Consider the following 12320-nt stretch of genomic DNA (forward strand, 5'->3'; position numbering starts at 1 on the left):
AAGAGTGACCTGGATAGCATCCCTGGATGCCACCTTTGTTGTGAGGACATAAAAATAGTTACAATGAACAGTTTCTGTGACTGCAGCCTGCACTGCCCTGGGTGTTTGCAGCTGCTCCGTGGAGCTGCCCTGCTATGCCAGTGCTAGGAGACTTCCTTCAGATGGCTGCTCTATTATGGCTAATGTCTTTTTACCATATTTGAGGTTGGCTCTCATGAGACCACAGCTTTCTCCAGGCACCGCTAAAGGAGTCTTGCCTGCATGCCTCAATACTCTGTTTTTTTTATTTTTTAGTCTTTTTTCTTGGGGCTGCTGCAAAGAACGAGTGGATCATCACAGATGTGAAAAAACAAAACAAAACAAAACAGTGCTTTACTTTCAGTTCGGTGTGCCCCTGTCTGTGCCAAGTGCAGCTCATGCCCAGAAGAGACATTATGTCAGTTTGACCCAGCTTGCCTGATGTCTGCATAGATAACATGATTCAGTTAGCTATTAGATAAAAATGCCCAAAAGCCCTACTGAGGCACGTGATCTAGATAGACGTTGGGCAAGTCGGGTCAAACTGATGTGATGCCTCTTCCTGTAAAGCTCTGTCTTTGTTTTTTGGGTTTTTTTCCACATCCGTTAGCAGCCAAAGAGTTTCTGGGGCTGCAAAACAGGAGAGACCAGGAGCAGCTAGCAGACAGTAAAATCGCCTAAGGAAAGGTTAGCTTGATTAGTAGAACATTAAGACTTTTAAAAAGGAGAGACAGCAGTTAGTACCTCTGGAGTAAAGAACAATGAGCCATTGTCAATTGTCTCCCTCAGCTTCCTTGATTAAAATATGATTCTACTCCATTGGGGGGAGGGGAGGGGCTGATTTGATGTGGGGAGAGGTGCCTGTTGTATGCAAAAAAAAAAAAAAATACCGTAGGTAGGGAAAAAGTAATGGAGAGCAAAAAGAAAAGTCTTTGTCTTTTCCTGGCCAGATTTTTTGAAAACACCCCTTGCTTTTTTTGCTGCAGTGCAAACAACACTTGTGTTTTATTGAATTGTAACCATTATACATATAGATATTAAAATATAGATTCATCTATCATAGAGGTTTTCAGCTGTCACTTATAAGCATTGTATCTGAGCAACTTCCCTGTGCAATGGTTGGGGTAGGGGAGTATAGTAACCGATGCTGTGTCTATGAAAGAGAGGGTTTTCCTAAACAGGAGGTGTTTTTGAAAGGTGGCTAGATCCTAAATTTGTCCTTTTGAAATGAATTGCATGTTCAGGGTTGTCTGAACTGTGAAAATGCTTTTGTTCTTGCCTGCCCCTCTGATTGTCTTAGAGAAGTATAACTGTCTTGGCAATGTATAGATGACAAGGTGGGATCTACTGTAAAAGGGGTGTGACCTATTATTGCATGGAAGATTAGGACCATGGCATGGTGGTATACATACATATAAGTGGAGCCATACAAACATGCCTGTGTACATAGCCTCATACCTAAGGCTACGTCACGTATCTCCTAACCCATCAGCCTGGGCCTTTTGGCTACTTAACATCCCTCGGTGCTGTCAAATACTCAGCATTACAGGTCTCAGCTCCTTGGTCTGACTCAGAACTGTTTCTACTTTTTGAGGAAGGAGGAGGAATTTTCTTCCAAATAATACCTATTTAAACTAGCAAGATTTGATCCTGGCTTAATTGTGGTTTTTCCATATGCAAATACCTCACATATTTTAAATCTAATCTCTCAGGACCTTGTAGATTTAGAGACTGGAACCTTAAGCCTCTATTGGGGTCTACCACCAGCTTCTAGCTCTAAGAAGATAAGCTTTGAAGTGATATTTTTAAGGAGTCTAAATTATTTTAGAGATTTCTATCATTCCTTGTGAGCCTTGTATCAATTATGTCATGTCCATGTGCGGTGGTACACTCAAACCATGCAGCTTGGCACAGAACGTCTTCTAAAGCTGAAGTAGGATGTCCATGTGGTCCTTTGAGTCTGCTAATTAACACTCCTGAATGGCAGTGCCAGTTATTAGGACTGTGCGAAATGGCACCATTTCATTTCACTCCCATTTCAACGTTTCAATGGGACAGTGTTTTGTTTCAAGTTTTGTTTTATTTCAAAGTGCTGTTCCATTTCGTTTCATCGAAACCATTTCACTGTTTCAATGTTTTGCCCATAGGCAATAATGGGGAAGCATGAAACTGCCTATAACTTTGCCATTTCTTGGCAGATTTGGATGAAAACAGCATGGATGGTAGCCCCTCCATAGGGCATGAAGACTGCCAAGTTTCAAGGAGATTGGTGCAGGAGTTTCTGGGAAACTGCACCTTAAGCTGCTGACAAGTAAAACTCGTTTCCTATGTGTGTTAAGGCACATCAGGGTGAAAACTGCAGGGATGGTAGCCCCTGATGAGGCCATGAAGCCTGCCAGGTTTGAAGGAGATGGGTATAGGGGTTTCTGGGAAACTGCACCTCAAACTGCTGACAAGCAAAACTTATGATGTGTGACTGTATGTGTGTCAAGGCACAACTGTTTTTCCATCCCTCCCCCAGAGCACTAGGATTGGAAGGGACTTCAGGAAAGGATCACAGTCACTGGCTGGCTACACAGTCAATATTAGAGCAGTCTTTCCCCGTCTTCTCCCTCCCTCCCTCTCCTTAGTTTCTCTTTAGCTGCAAGCAAGCCCAGCTTCGAAACTCAAAATGTTTTGAAACTTTCAAAACATTTTGATTGCCCTTGTTTTGTTTTGAGGCTGTTTCAAAGCTGTTTGTTTCATTTAGATTTCACTGTTTCGAGCTCGAAACGAGTCGAAACAGCGTCAAAATGAAACACCCAGTGAAATTTGACATAGCCCCGCCAGTTACTCCATCCCTTTCTAATTAGCTTGCTCATGCTGGTACACAGAGGCAGTCACACAGTTTCCAATGTAATAGGTGGCCTGTACAAAGGAGCACTGTGTGTCTTATAGGATCTGCTGCCTGGCATGGTAAATTTGGCATGTAGCTACAGCTTTAGGTTCATAACTAAGAAACCTAAAGCTTATTTTCATAGCTAAGGTTCATAACTAAGGAACCTAAAACTTATTTTCTAGCATACTTGATACATGCTGCTGTGCCCTGCTATAGACTTCTTTAATGCCTATCAAGGATCGCCTGCAGAACTCAGACATGTTGTACTACATGTAGTTCATGCAGATGAAACCTTCATGCACATGAAGTAGTCTTTATTGATTATGTGTATTTGACCATATTTCCTGCACCCAGACCACTAACCTTCCTCTCACTCAGGGCTTAGTGAAACTTTCCAGACCCTTGAATGCCTTCCAACATATGCTTTGAAAACAATTTAGCTTTTATTTTTCTATACATTAGCTTCCAGGGTTTGTCATCATTCTCTGAAGCACCAGAGCTGGGTCCTGACTGGAGACAGGATCCAAAGTTGGGCATGTTCTGTACTCTGAGGAGAAGAGAAAGTAGTCTTATATACCTGGCTGATGTGTCCTGCTCACCTACATGGGGTCATACTGATCACTAGGTCTGGGGCCAGAAGGATGTGGATCATTCATTGTTAGCATGTCTTATATTCCTCTTTGCTGTTGCAATAACTAGGGATAGATTAAGGAGGAAGTGACACGTGTTGTCTAGTTACCAAATTTTAATGTAGTCGGCTCGCATTGGAAGCATACTCTGTGCTTAGAATGTGATTAGAAAACACTTGGGGGGTGATGTGGGGGGAGCTGAGTTTTTTTTTCTGTGCCACTGCTCCCTAGTTTACTCATCAACAAATTGATTTTAAAAAAGGAGGATCTTGTAGATATTTCAGAGTGTTTTTCACAAAACTGTCTAGCCTCTATGATAGCCCCCCTTCCCTTTTTTCAGACTGCCATCATCAGTGATTTGGAAGTGTAGAAAATAGTATTATAAGGGAACAGATGCGAACAAAAGGGGTGAAATTGAATGTATTAGTATTCAGCGGTCTGCTTTTGATTACCTCTGACTGGAAAATATTTGGAAGCCACCAGGGTCCCCTCAAGTGTTATGATTTGGTAAATTCAGCCCTCGTGTGTTGAGATTCAGGCTCCCTTATTGAAATTGAATTGATATTTTGTAAACTTCATTTGTGAATAATGTGATCTGACAGGGACAAATGCGAGGGAGAATTGTTTTCAAACCTTCTCCAAATGAAACTTATTATTGGGTAAATACGGATTTCTTTGTCTCTCTTCCTCTCCTTCTATCCTGAGCGTCTTCATGGCCTGAATATGTATCAACTTTTCCAAGGTAATTGAATTGATTCAATCATGTGTGGGCAACAGAAATGGGCAATAGAATATATTCCTGATGGGGAAAAATTGAAAAGGAGAAAGAGAAGGATTTCTACTCAGGTGCAGGGCTGGTAGGTCAGAGTGCTATCAGAGCAGAGAGATACACAGAAGCTCCTTTCTGATTATCGAGGCTTTGGCCATTCTCTCCCTCAATAATGGCCCTCTGCTATAACGCAGGCTTTCCAATTTTTCAGGCCTGCACTAGGCCTCAGATGTGTTACATATTAATTTCCCTTTGCAGAAAATTTGCCAAGCTTTAGCTCAAATTCAGTTAGTCGGATTGATGAAAGTGGCAAAAGGATACGACATTTACTGATTCTCCCTTTTCACCTTTGATTAGCTCAACCTGTGAATTATTCTTGCCCTGTCAGTGCACGATTAAAAGAGCTAGGGCCAGGGTTGCAAGTTCATACTTTCTGATGTAACTGAAAGAAAATAGGTTGAGCCATGATTTGTCTGACAGAGACCTAGGATCATTTCAATGCTGCGTTGCCATTATTTTAACAGGTCAATCCATGGCAAAGTAAATAAATAAAAATAAAAGCACCATCTTTCCTATCCTTCTCCTTCTCAAAATCTTCATTTCTATTGATATGCTCAGTGGCACCTGCTCTGACTTTGTTATTGGGAAGCAGGAGAGAACATTGTCTCACCTCTAAATAAGCTAAGAGACTTTTTTTTTTATCCTCTGGTGTTGATATTCACAAATAAGAGGTTGTTAATTTACAATAATGTCCTTCCATAAGGCATGAGTCTCATTTAGGTTGTTCCCTATAGCACCAGTTTATACAGTGAGAATTTTTTTCCCTCTTCCCAACATATTGTTTGGTGCTGGAGGCTTCATTGGGGCTGTGACTGTCCTCTGGCACCTAAGAACTATGTAGTACAGGAAAGGAAGCACGTTTCCAAGGTAAGAGTGGGGGTGAAATCAAAAGAACTTGACCTCTAGCAGTTGTGTCCTTCTGCTGTTTTCATCCATGTGTTTTGCTGAGCTGTTTTGACAAATTATTTTGTGCCTCATTTTTTAACATCATGATAACACTCCCCCTAAGTTTGTTGTGAGACTTAATTTCTTGTGTACTGAGTACAAGGTGATGGGAAGAAGGAAGCAACCGAGGCAAAAGTGACATATAGTATATGCTACCCCACAGAAAGTGTGGCTGTGTCATACAGCTATCTATCATACCTGTAACAGCAATAACTTGCCATCTGGCCAAGTCATGTAAGCTCAGTCTGTCAAGCGTCAAAACCATCCAAGCCCATCTGTTTTGGAACAAAGTGTGGCTCCTGGCTAAAGACTCAGGGGTGATATCTGAGTTCATATGGTCATCACTATTGTTCATTCTAGGAATGTCTCCTATATTTTCTGGGAACGTTTTCTCCTGGGAATGATAACTGAAAGTTATATTCTGGGAACGTTGCTATAAACCAATAGTATTCTTTTAAGACCGCTACTTTTGTAGTGGCTTGCATCAAGTTTCAAAGTAGGCCCACTGCTTTTTCCAACACATTGTATTTCCCAGTATACCCAAAGGCATGTTTTCAAGGAACGATATATCATTACGTGCATTTTTGACCTTTATAGTCACTTTATTGAAGAATGATGACTTATCACCATATCACAATGCTGAGATCCTAGCTTATAAAACAGTGGTTGTCTCCCATATCCAGGAAACCTTGAGGTTTGGCTGAACCATGTAGCCCTTCCATAGCCTATCCTACCAAACAGACTAAATCAGAGGTAGGCAAAATATGGGCTGTGGGCCATATCCAGCCCAGCAGGTGTTTATATCCAGCCTGTGGTGCCAGCAGATGCTGGAGCGAGATCTGCCACCTACCCATGGGTCAGACAGAATCAACTGGCAGGTCCACAGGCAGCAGCAATGGCTTTGGCCTCTGTGGCACAGCGGAGGATGCTGGGTAGAAGCAGTCCTGCCTGCTTGGCACCCCTGGAGATGGAGCCTGACCCCAAAACAGTGGGTGGGCGAGCAGCCAAGGCTGCTTCCACCCAGTGTCTGCCATCACACCAATAGAGGCCAGAGCTCCACCTGCCCAGTACCACATGGCAGGCAAGGGGGGGAACTGACCCCCCCCCCCGATCTGTTCCCCCCAGCTGGGGTATGCACAGTGTGTGAGGGGAGAGGCCAGGAGCCATGGACAGTCTTGCTCCCTGGGGCTGTGAAAACCATGGCCCCACCCTTGGCACAGCATGAATCCTGTCTGCCAGTGTCAGCCACATCGGGCAGCATGGAGTGGAGATAAGATGCTACAGCCCATGGCGGGCACATGCTCCTGCTCCTATTGCTGCTCTGGCACCAGCTTCAGCTGGCTTCAGGGATCTTGTGTGGGTGTGTGTGAGGGTGTGTGTGTGCCTGGACATGTGGCCCCCAACAGCTCACCAAAACACATTAAGTGGCACTCTAACCCAAATAACTGCGCTCAGGTAGACATAACTGTTGAAGGTGGTGAACATGGAGGTGACAAACATGTATGGTTCGTCAAGTTGAATGGGGCTTCAGTAATGTGCCATGGAACAACCTCATTTGCTGGGATTGAAAGCCCAGATATACAAAGCCTTCTGAACAAGGCAAGACAGCTTTGCAATATGCCATGTGAATGGAAGCATAGCATTCTGCAGCCATACTCCTAAAGACCTTCCCTCAGAAAGTCACCTTTGGAAAGTACTAAAATCATTGACCATTAATAATGAGGCCTACATTGCAAATTAGGTTATTTTAGATCCATCAAACAACTTTCCCAATCAGAAAAATGTGATATATAGCCATGGTAGTGTTTTCTATCTTTATATAAGTTATTAATTTGTATACTTAAAAAAAAATTGAGTCCGCTCATAGGAACGCTTTATATTCTCTCAGGCTTAAAAGTGCTCTAGCTATGGCCTGCTAACTCTTATGGCCATGAAGAATGCATGTCTTGGTTATAAATGGTATCCACTTTAGCTTCATAGCTTAGAGCTGAATAAACACAGAATCACTGAATTGTACTCAATGGCTCTATTTATACTGTATTTTGTTAGCATCTGACATAAATCTAGCGTGATTTGATTGACTATACCTAAACTAGACCTGGAATAAAATAATGAGGGCGTTTGTTAGCTGAGCTGCCAGTCTTTAGTAGTAATGACATTTAACGTAATAGGTAGCAGGTAGGTTAAAATGTGCTTTTTATTTGTTGTACATACATTTTATAAAAGAAAGATGTACTAAGGCCCAGAGTGCAATTTTTCACACCACCCCTCCAGATAGGAAGCTAATTAAAAACAAGGCAAAAAACTGATCATGAATGAATGCATTGGCCATTGTTTAGTGTTATACAGAACTGTACAAAAAAGATCATTAAATTCCATTCATCACTTTGGCTTTAAATTGATGCAAAAGACTTGTACCTCTGTGCATAAGGTAGAGGCTAAGCAGAAGGGTATTAAATCAGCTTGAGAGTCTTAGGAAAGAAAACATTTAGCAAGTGAAATAATAAAAGAGCAGAATATGATAACACTGCTGTAAGGAGTGTTAGCTCGTTTGTTTTGAGAGCAATGCTGAGGGGCAAGATGGAGGCAATAGAAATGTTAATACCAAAATCACAAGCGTTTGAAATGTTCAGAGAAAGTACTTGGTGCCGTTGCAATAACCAAAACCATTTATTATCATCCTCATGTTTAAAAGACTCTTTTTAATATTTTCATTTTTATTATAAATTTTGAAACTAATGACTTATGAAATTGTAAAATAATAAAGTATTTCAAAATGTACCTTAAACTGGAACTTTATGCTTTATCTTTTGATTGGCCGCTCTTTTTTTTTTTTTTTTTATAAAATATGTTAAGCAGGTCCCCCTTTGAAAGATTCCCAAGTACTTGATATAACAGCTGAACAGTCTGTGAGCAAGTGCACTTTGATACTAATTAACTGATTTGAGTAAGGCTATTTTCTACAGGCATTGAGAGGATACAATCATTATGGTCATAAAAATTGACTTCTGTTTGTTACACACAGTTCTACTGGAGTCATAAAAATTATCCTCAGCTCTCATGTGTGCATGTACCTACAAACCTCTATTAACACTGCCACTTGCACTTTGTCATAAAATACTAATTGCTTATTGACCAGGTCACAGATTTCAGGCAAAAAGTGTATCTATTACAAATAATGAAGTCTGGAAAAGTGTTCTCATGATCTTGTGTTACAGACCATGGTTCCAGCCCTACCAACAGGTGCTGTGATAGGAACCCTCACTTCCACTTAGCATGCCTTTGTTTTCAATATAGACTCTTTAGGTACAAGGACGTGGGCATATGTCATTTCACACAGGCTTCAGCATAGTCCAAGGAGTTTGTGACAAGGACCAACGGTCACAAACTCCTCCAAGACCAGTTTAGGTTGCACATAAGGAAAAACTTCTTTACTGTCTGAGCCCCCAAGGCCTGGAATAGACTCCCTCCAGAGGTAATGCAAGCACGTACTCTGGACTCCTTTAAGAAGCATTTGGAGGCTTAATTTGCTGGGATCCTTTGACCCGAGCTGACTTCCTGCCTTTGAGGCAGGGGGCTGGACTTGATGATCTCCTGAGGTCTCTTCCAGCCCTAACATCTATGAAATCTATGAAATGTCTAAGGGTCTGTGCGTTTCCCATGAATGCCATCATGGATCCAAAGAGAAGAGCACAGACACCAAGAGTTCATTCATTAAAAATGCTTCCCTTAATTAACTCACTTAATTTGTATCATTATGTATTATTTGTATCTGTGATTTAGGCCTCATGTTGCAAGGTACTGGACAAACCTTTCATTAGGGATTTTCAAAGTTACCTGAGAGAGTTAGGAACACAATGACCCATGCATTGATGCATAGGCCTAAAAACACCCAGTCATACCAGAAAGAGGAAAAAAATACAGGCCTTACTGATGATGCATATGGGATTGGTAAATGCAACAGTCTACAGATATATGAAAGGTGAAGATGGAGAGTGGAATAGAGAGGGAGAATGAAGTAACAGTTATGGGCAGCTCTATGCACTTTTATGTTATTCTTCTGGCAGTAGAGTGGACCCAATAATTTCTGCTGATGAATTTTACAATATTTGGAATTTAGGTGGGGTTTGAGCATTGCACAAGCCTTCTACTGTATGGAGGGGCAAACATCATACAAGCATAAAAAAGGGGCTAATCTAATTGAACAATTTAGGGAGTTTCAAGTACCTACATCACAGTCCCCATGAGAAACTCGCTCATGTGAATAAGTCACTATAAAACTGGGGGAAAACAATGCAGTCAGAAAGCATACTGAGGAGAACCAAGAAATGAAGTAACCAAGATTTTTCAGATGTGGAATTAGGGGTGAGATTGATCTGTGCACAAAACTAGTGTAGAGTGTAAGTACTGCTTTAATCCCACTTAAATCTCCAAGCCAGTCTGCCTACCAGGTCCTACTCAGTGTTGTCTTCCTCTTGATTCTCATTGGCATCAAATTTGCTTATTCTGAACATTTCTCACATACTGATTTCTGCTACTGATGGGATGAATCCCACCAAAGTGCTATGATCTAGCAAAGTATTTAGGACTAGAGTCAATAGAGGTTGTGGGCCCTTCTTTGTCTCTAATTCAGATGACTGCCCCCCGGAATAGAAACCCAAACACAAGAGTTAGTCATGTGGGCTCATACCGTGCTTTAAGTTCCTAATATTAGGTGACAGCAAACATCTACACATCCAGAGACCAGACTCCTCTCCTGAGGGTGTGCACTTAACTATTCTTTCAAAAAACTGACCTGGGCTGTCTTTTTAACTTTTGAAAGAAAAGAAAGAGGAGGTGGTGGCGGCATCCATCTCTTACATAACAGCACTCTAGAAGCTAAGGCATTTGCTCAAGAAGTGGGAAATCTGGTTCCAACTTCCACCTCAGCCTTGGGTGATTCAAACCCATCTCTCATATCACAGAAAGGTGTCCACCGCTCCAAGATACAGGCTGAGATCTCTTATCTCTCCTTTTTAAGATGTACTGCTGTGCAGAAACACATTTACGATTCATAGGGCCAGACAAAATTGTGTGAGAAGGGACATCACTGTACCCTAATGGCCCAGCAGGGAGTGGGGAAACTCTTGGTTGCTCCCACCCTTAATTTTGTTTTTATCCAATGTCTGTTCAATGGAAAATGCAGTAACTATTCTTGTAGAAGGAATTGGCCCTAATCTGTTGTAGCTTATTGCCTGGTGGTTAAGGCAGTTGCATAGGAGGTAGGAGAATTGGGTTTGAATCCTTTTAGAGTTTGGCTGTGAGGAGAGTGTCTTTCCACTTTTCAGCTCAGTTGCTTAATGGTTAGAGCACTTGCTCACAGGGCATAAGTTAGATGGCATGTAGCATAGTGAACTGGGCAGAGCCATGGGTTTTGGCTCCCACTTCTGCTACTTGTAATGTTTCTGCATTTTACATTTATTAACCCTTGGATAAAGTGGGTAAAATAGCCTGTGCCCCATTGATGGCTGGGTCATCTCTCCTTTCCAAGGCAGTGCCTGCCCTACTGAGCCCCATTCCTGGTTTACTGTCCTCTTGGCTACATGTCTCTGCCCCTGCCCAGTGGACAACTTTCAAGAGGATGAGTGGAAGATGCTCTTAGCTTAGGTCCATGCTTAGGCTTTATCAGCAAGGACACTTTTGTTCAATAGCAGATGTAGGTGTCAATCTCCTCTGGGGGAGATAGGGACTAGAACCTGGGTCTTCCACACAGTATTACATGCCCTTTTGGAGGTCCTCAGGTTTGTGCAAGGAACCTGAAAGGCCACTGACCTGTATAAAAGGGAGCTGGATTTGGGCATACGTGGTTTGGGCTAGTTGTCCCTAGCTAGGGACCGAGATTACACATAAATCAGTTTGTCATGAGAAGCTGGTTTAAACCCATAACAGAGCAGAAGTTCAGTGCACATAAACCAGTTTCAAAATAGCTGAAACTAATTTAAGATAAACCTGTTTGAATGTAGTATCAGAATTAACTGATTTGGGTCAAACCAGTTTATGAAACTTCTGTTCCAGACCCCATCCTGGTTCAAGTTAAATCAAAGTCCCCCAGCATGCGTTGCAGCCCTGGGTGAGCTGTGCTGTCTGCTCCAGAGAGCAGGGCTGGCCCCACCCCTCTGCTTCCTAGCTGGGGCAGAGAGGGCTGGCTCACTGGCTTTACTGTCTGGCTCACTGGTCCCCCAGGCAAACCCTGGCTAGGGTCTGGGGCCAGGGAGGGGAGTTAAATTTACCTTCTCCTGAGTACAGAGCCACCATGCTCTGCCCTGGTTACTTAGTGCTAGCTGTGACTGTGGACTAGAAATCCTAGAAGCCCCTGGAAGCAGAAAGAGGAAGTAACGACCAACCCTGCAGAGTCCTGCTGATCTGATTCTGAACTGCAAATCCCAGAGACATCGGGGGCAGCAGGAAGAGTAAGCAAATGCACAGCCCATGCTGTGTTTATAGTTCTTCAGTTTATAGTTTTTCAGAGAAAGAACTAATCTTGTTCAAGCTTTTATGAATTCAGTGCCACTACCTTCCCCCACACTGCCTGCCCCTGCACAGGCAGAGCACAGGCTGGTGTCTGGCCATGCCCCCTCCACTCCAGTAGGGAGTGGGGAAAAGTCTTGGAGGGCTTCTGTCTTCCCTCCCCTTTGGCAGTGGCTGGCAGGCATCTCTAACACCCCCACTCCTCCCCAGCTTTTGCCTTGAGTCACTACAGGCATGTGGCTGCACACTTGAATGAAAAGTGAATGTGTGTTCCTCTGTTTATTGGTTTAATCTCTGTAGCTTAGACTAACCTGCAAAGACTGAATTAATTCAGCCTTGGGCTTTTTGACAGCCTGATCCTAACCCCTTTGGCTATTCTGGGCATGAGCAGTAGTAGAACTCTAGGGGCCAGATTCTGTTCCACCGATTGGGCTTTAAAGTGGACTTAGGCCTAAGTGCAATTTGTTCCACATTGTCCAAGTCCTGAAAATTCATTAATGTGTCTACTTTTGGT

This window comes from Alligator sinensis, unplaced genomic scaffold, assembly GCF_000455745.1.
Source record: "Alligator sinensis unplaced genomic scaffold, ASM45574v1 scaffold445_2, whole genome shotgun sequence".
In the NCBI taxonomy this organism is placed as follows: domain Eukaryota; kingdom Metazoa; phylum Chordata; order Crocodylia; family Alligatoridae; genus Alligator; species Alligator sinensis.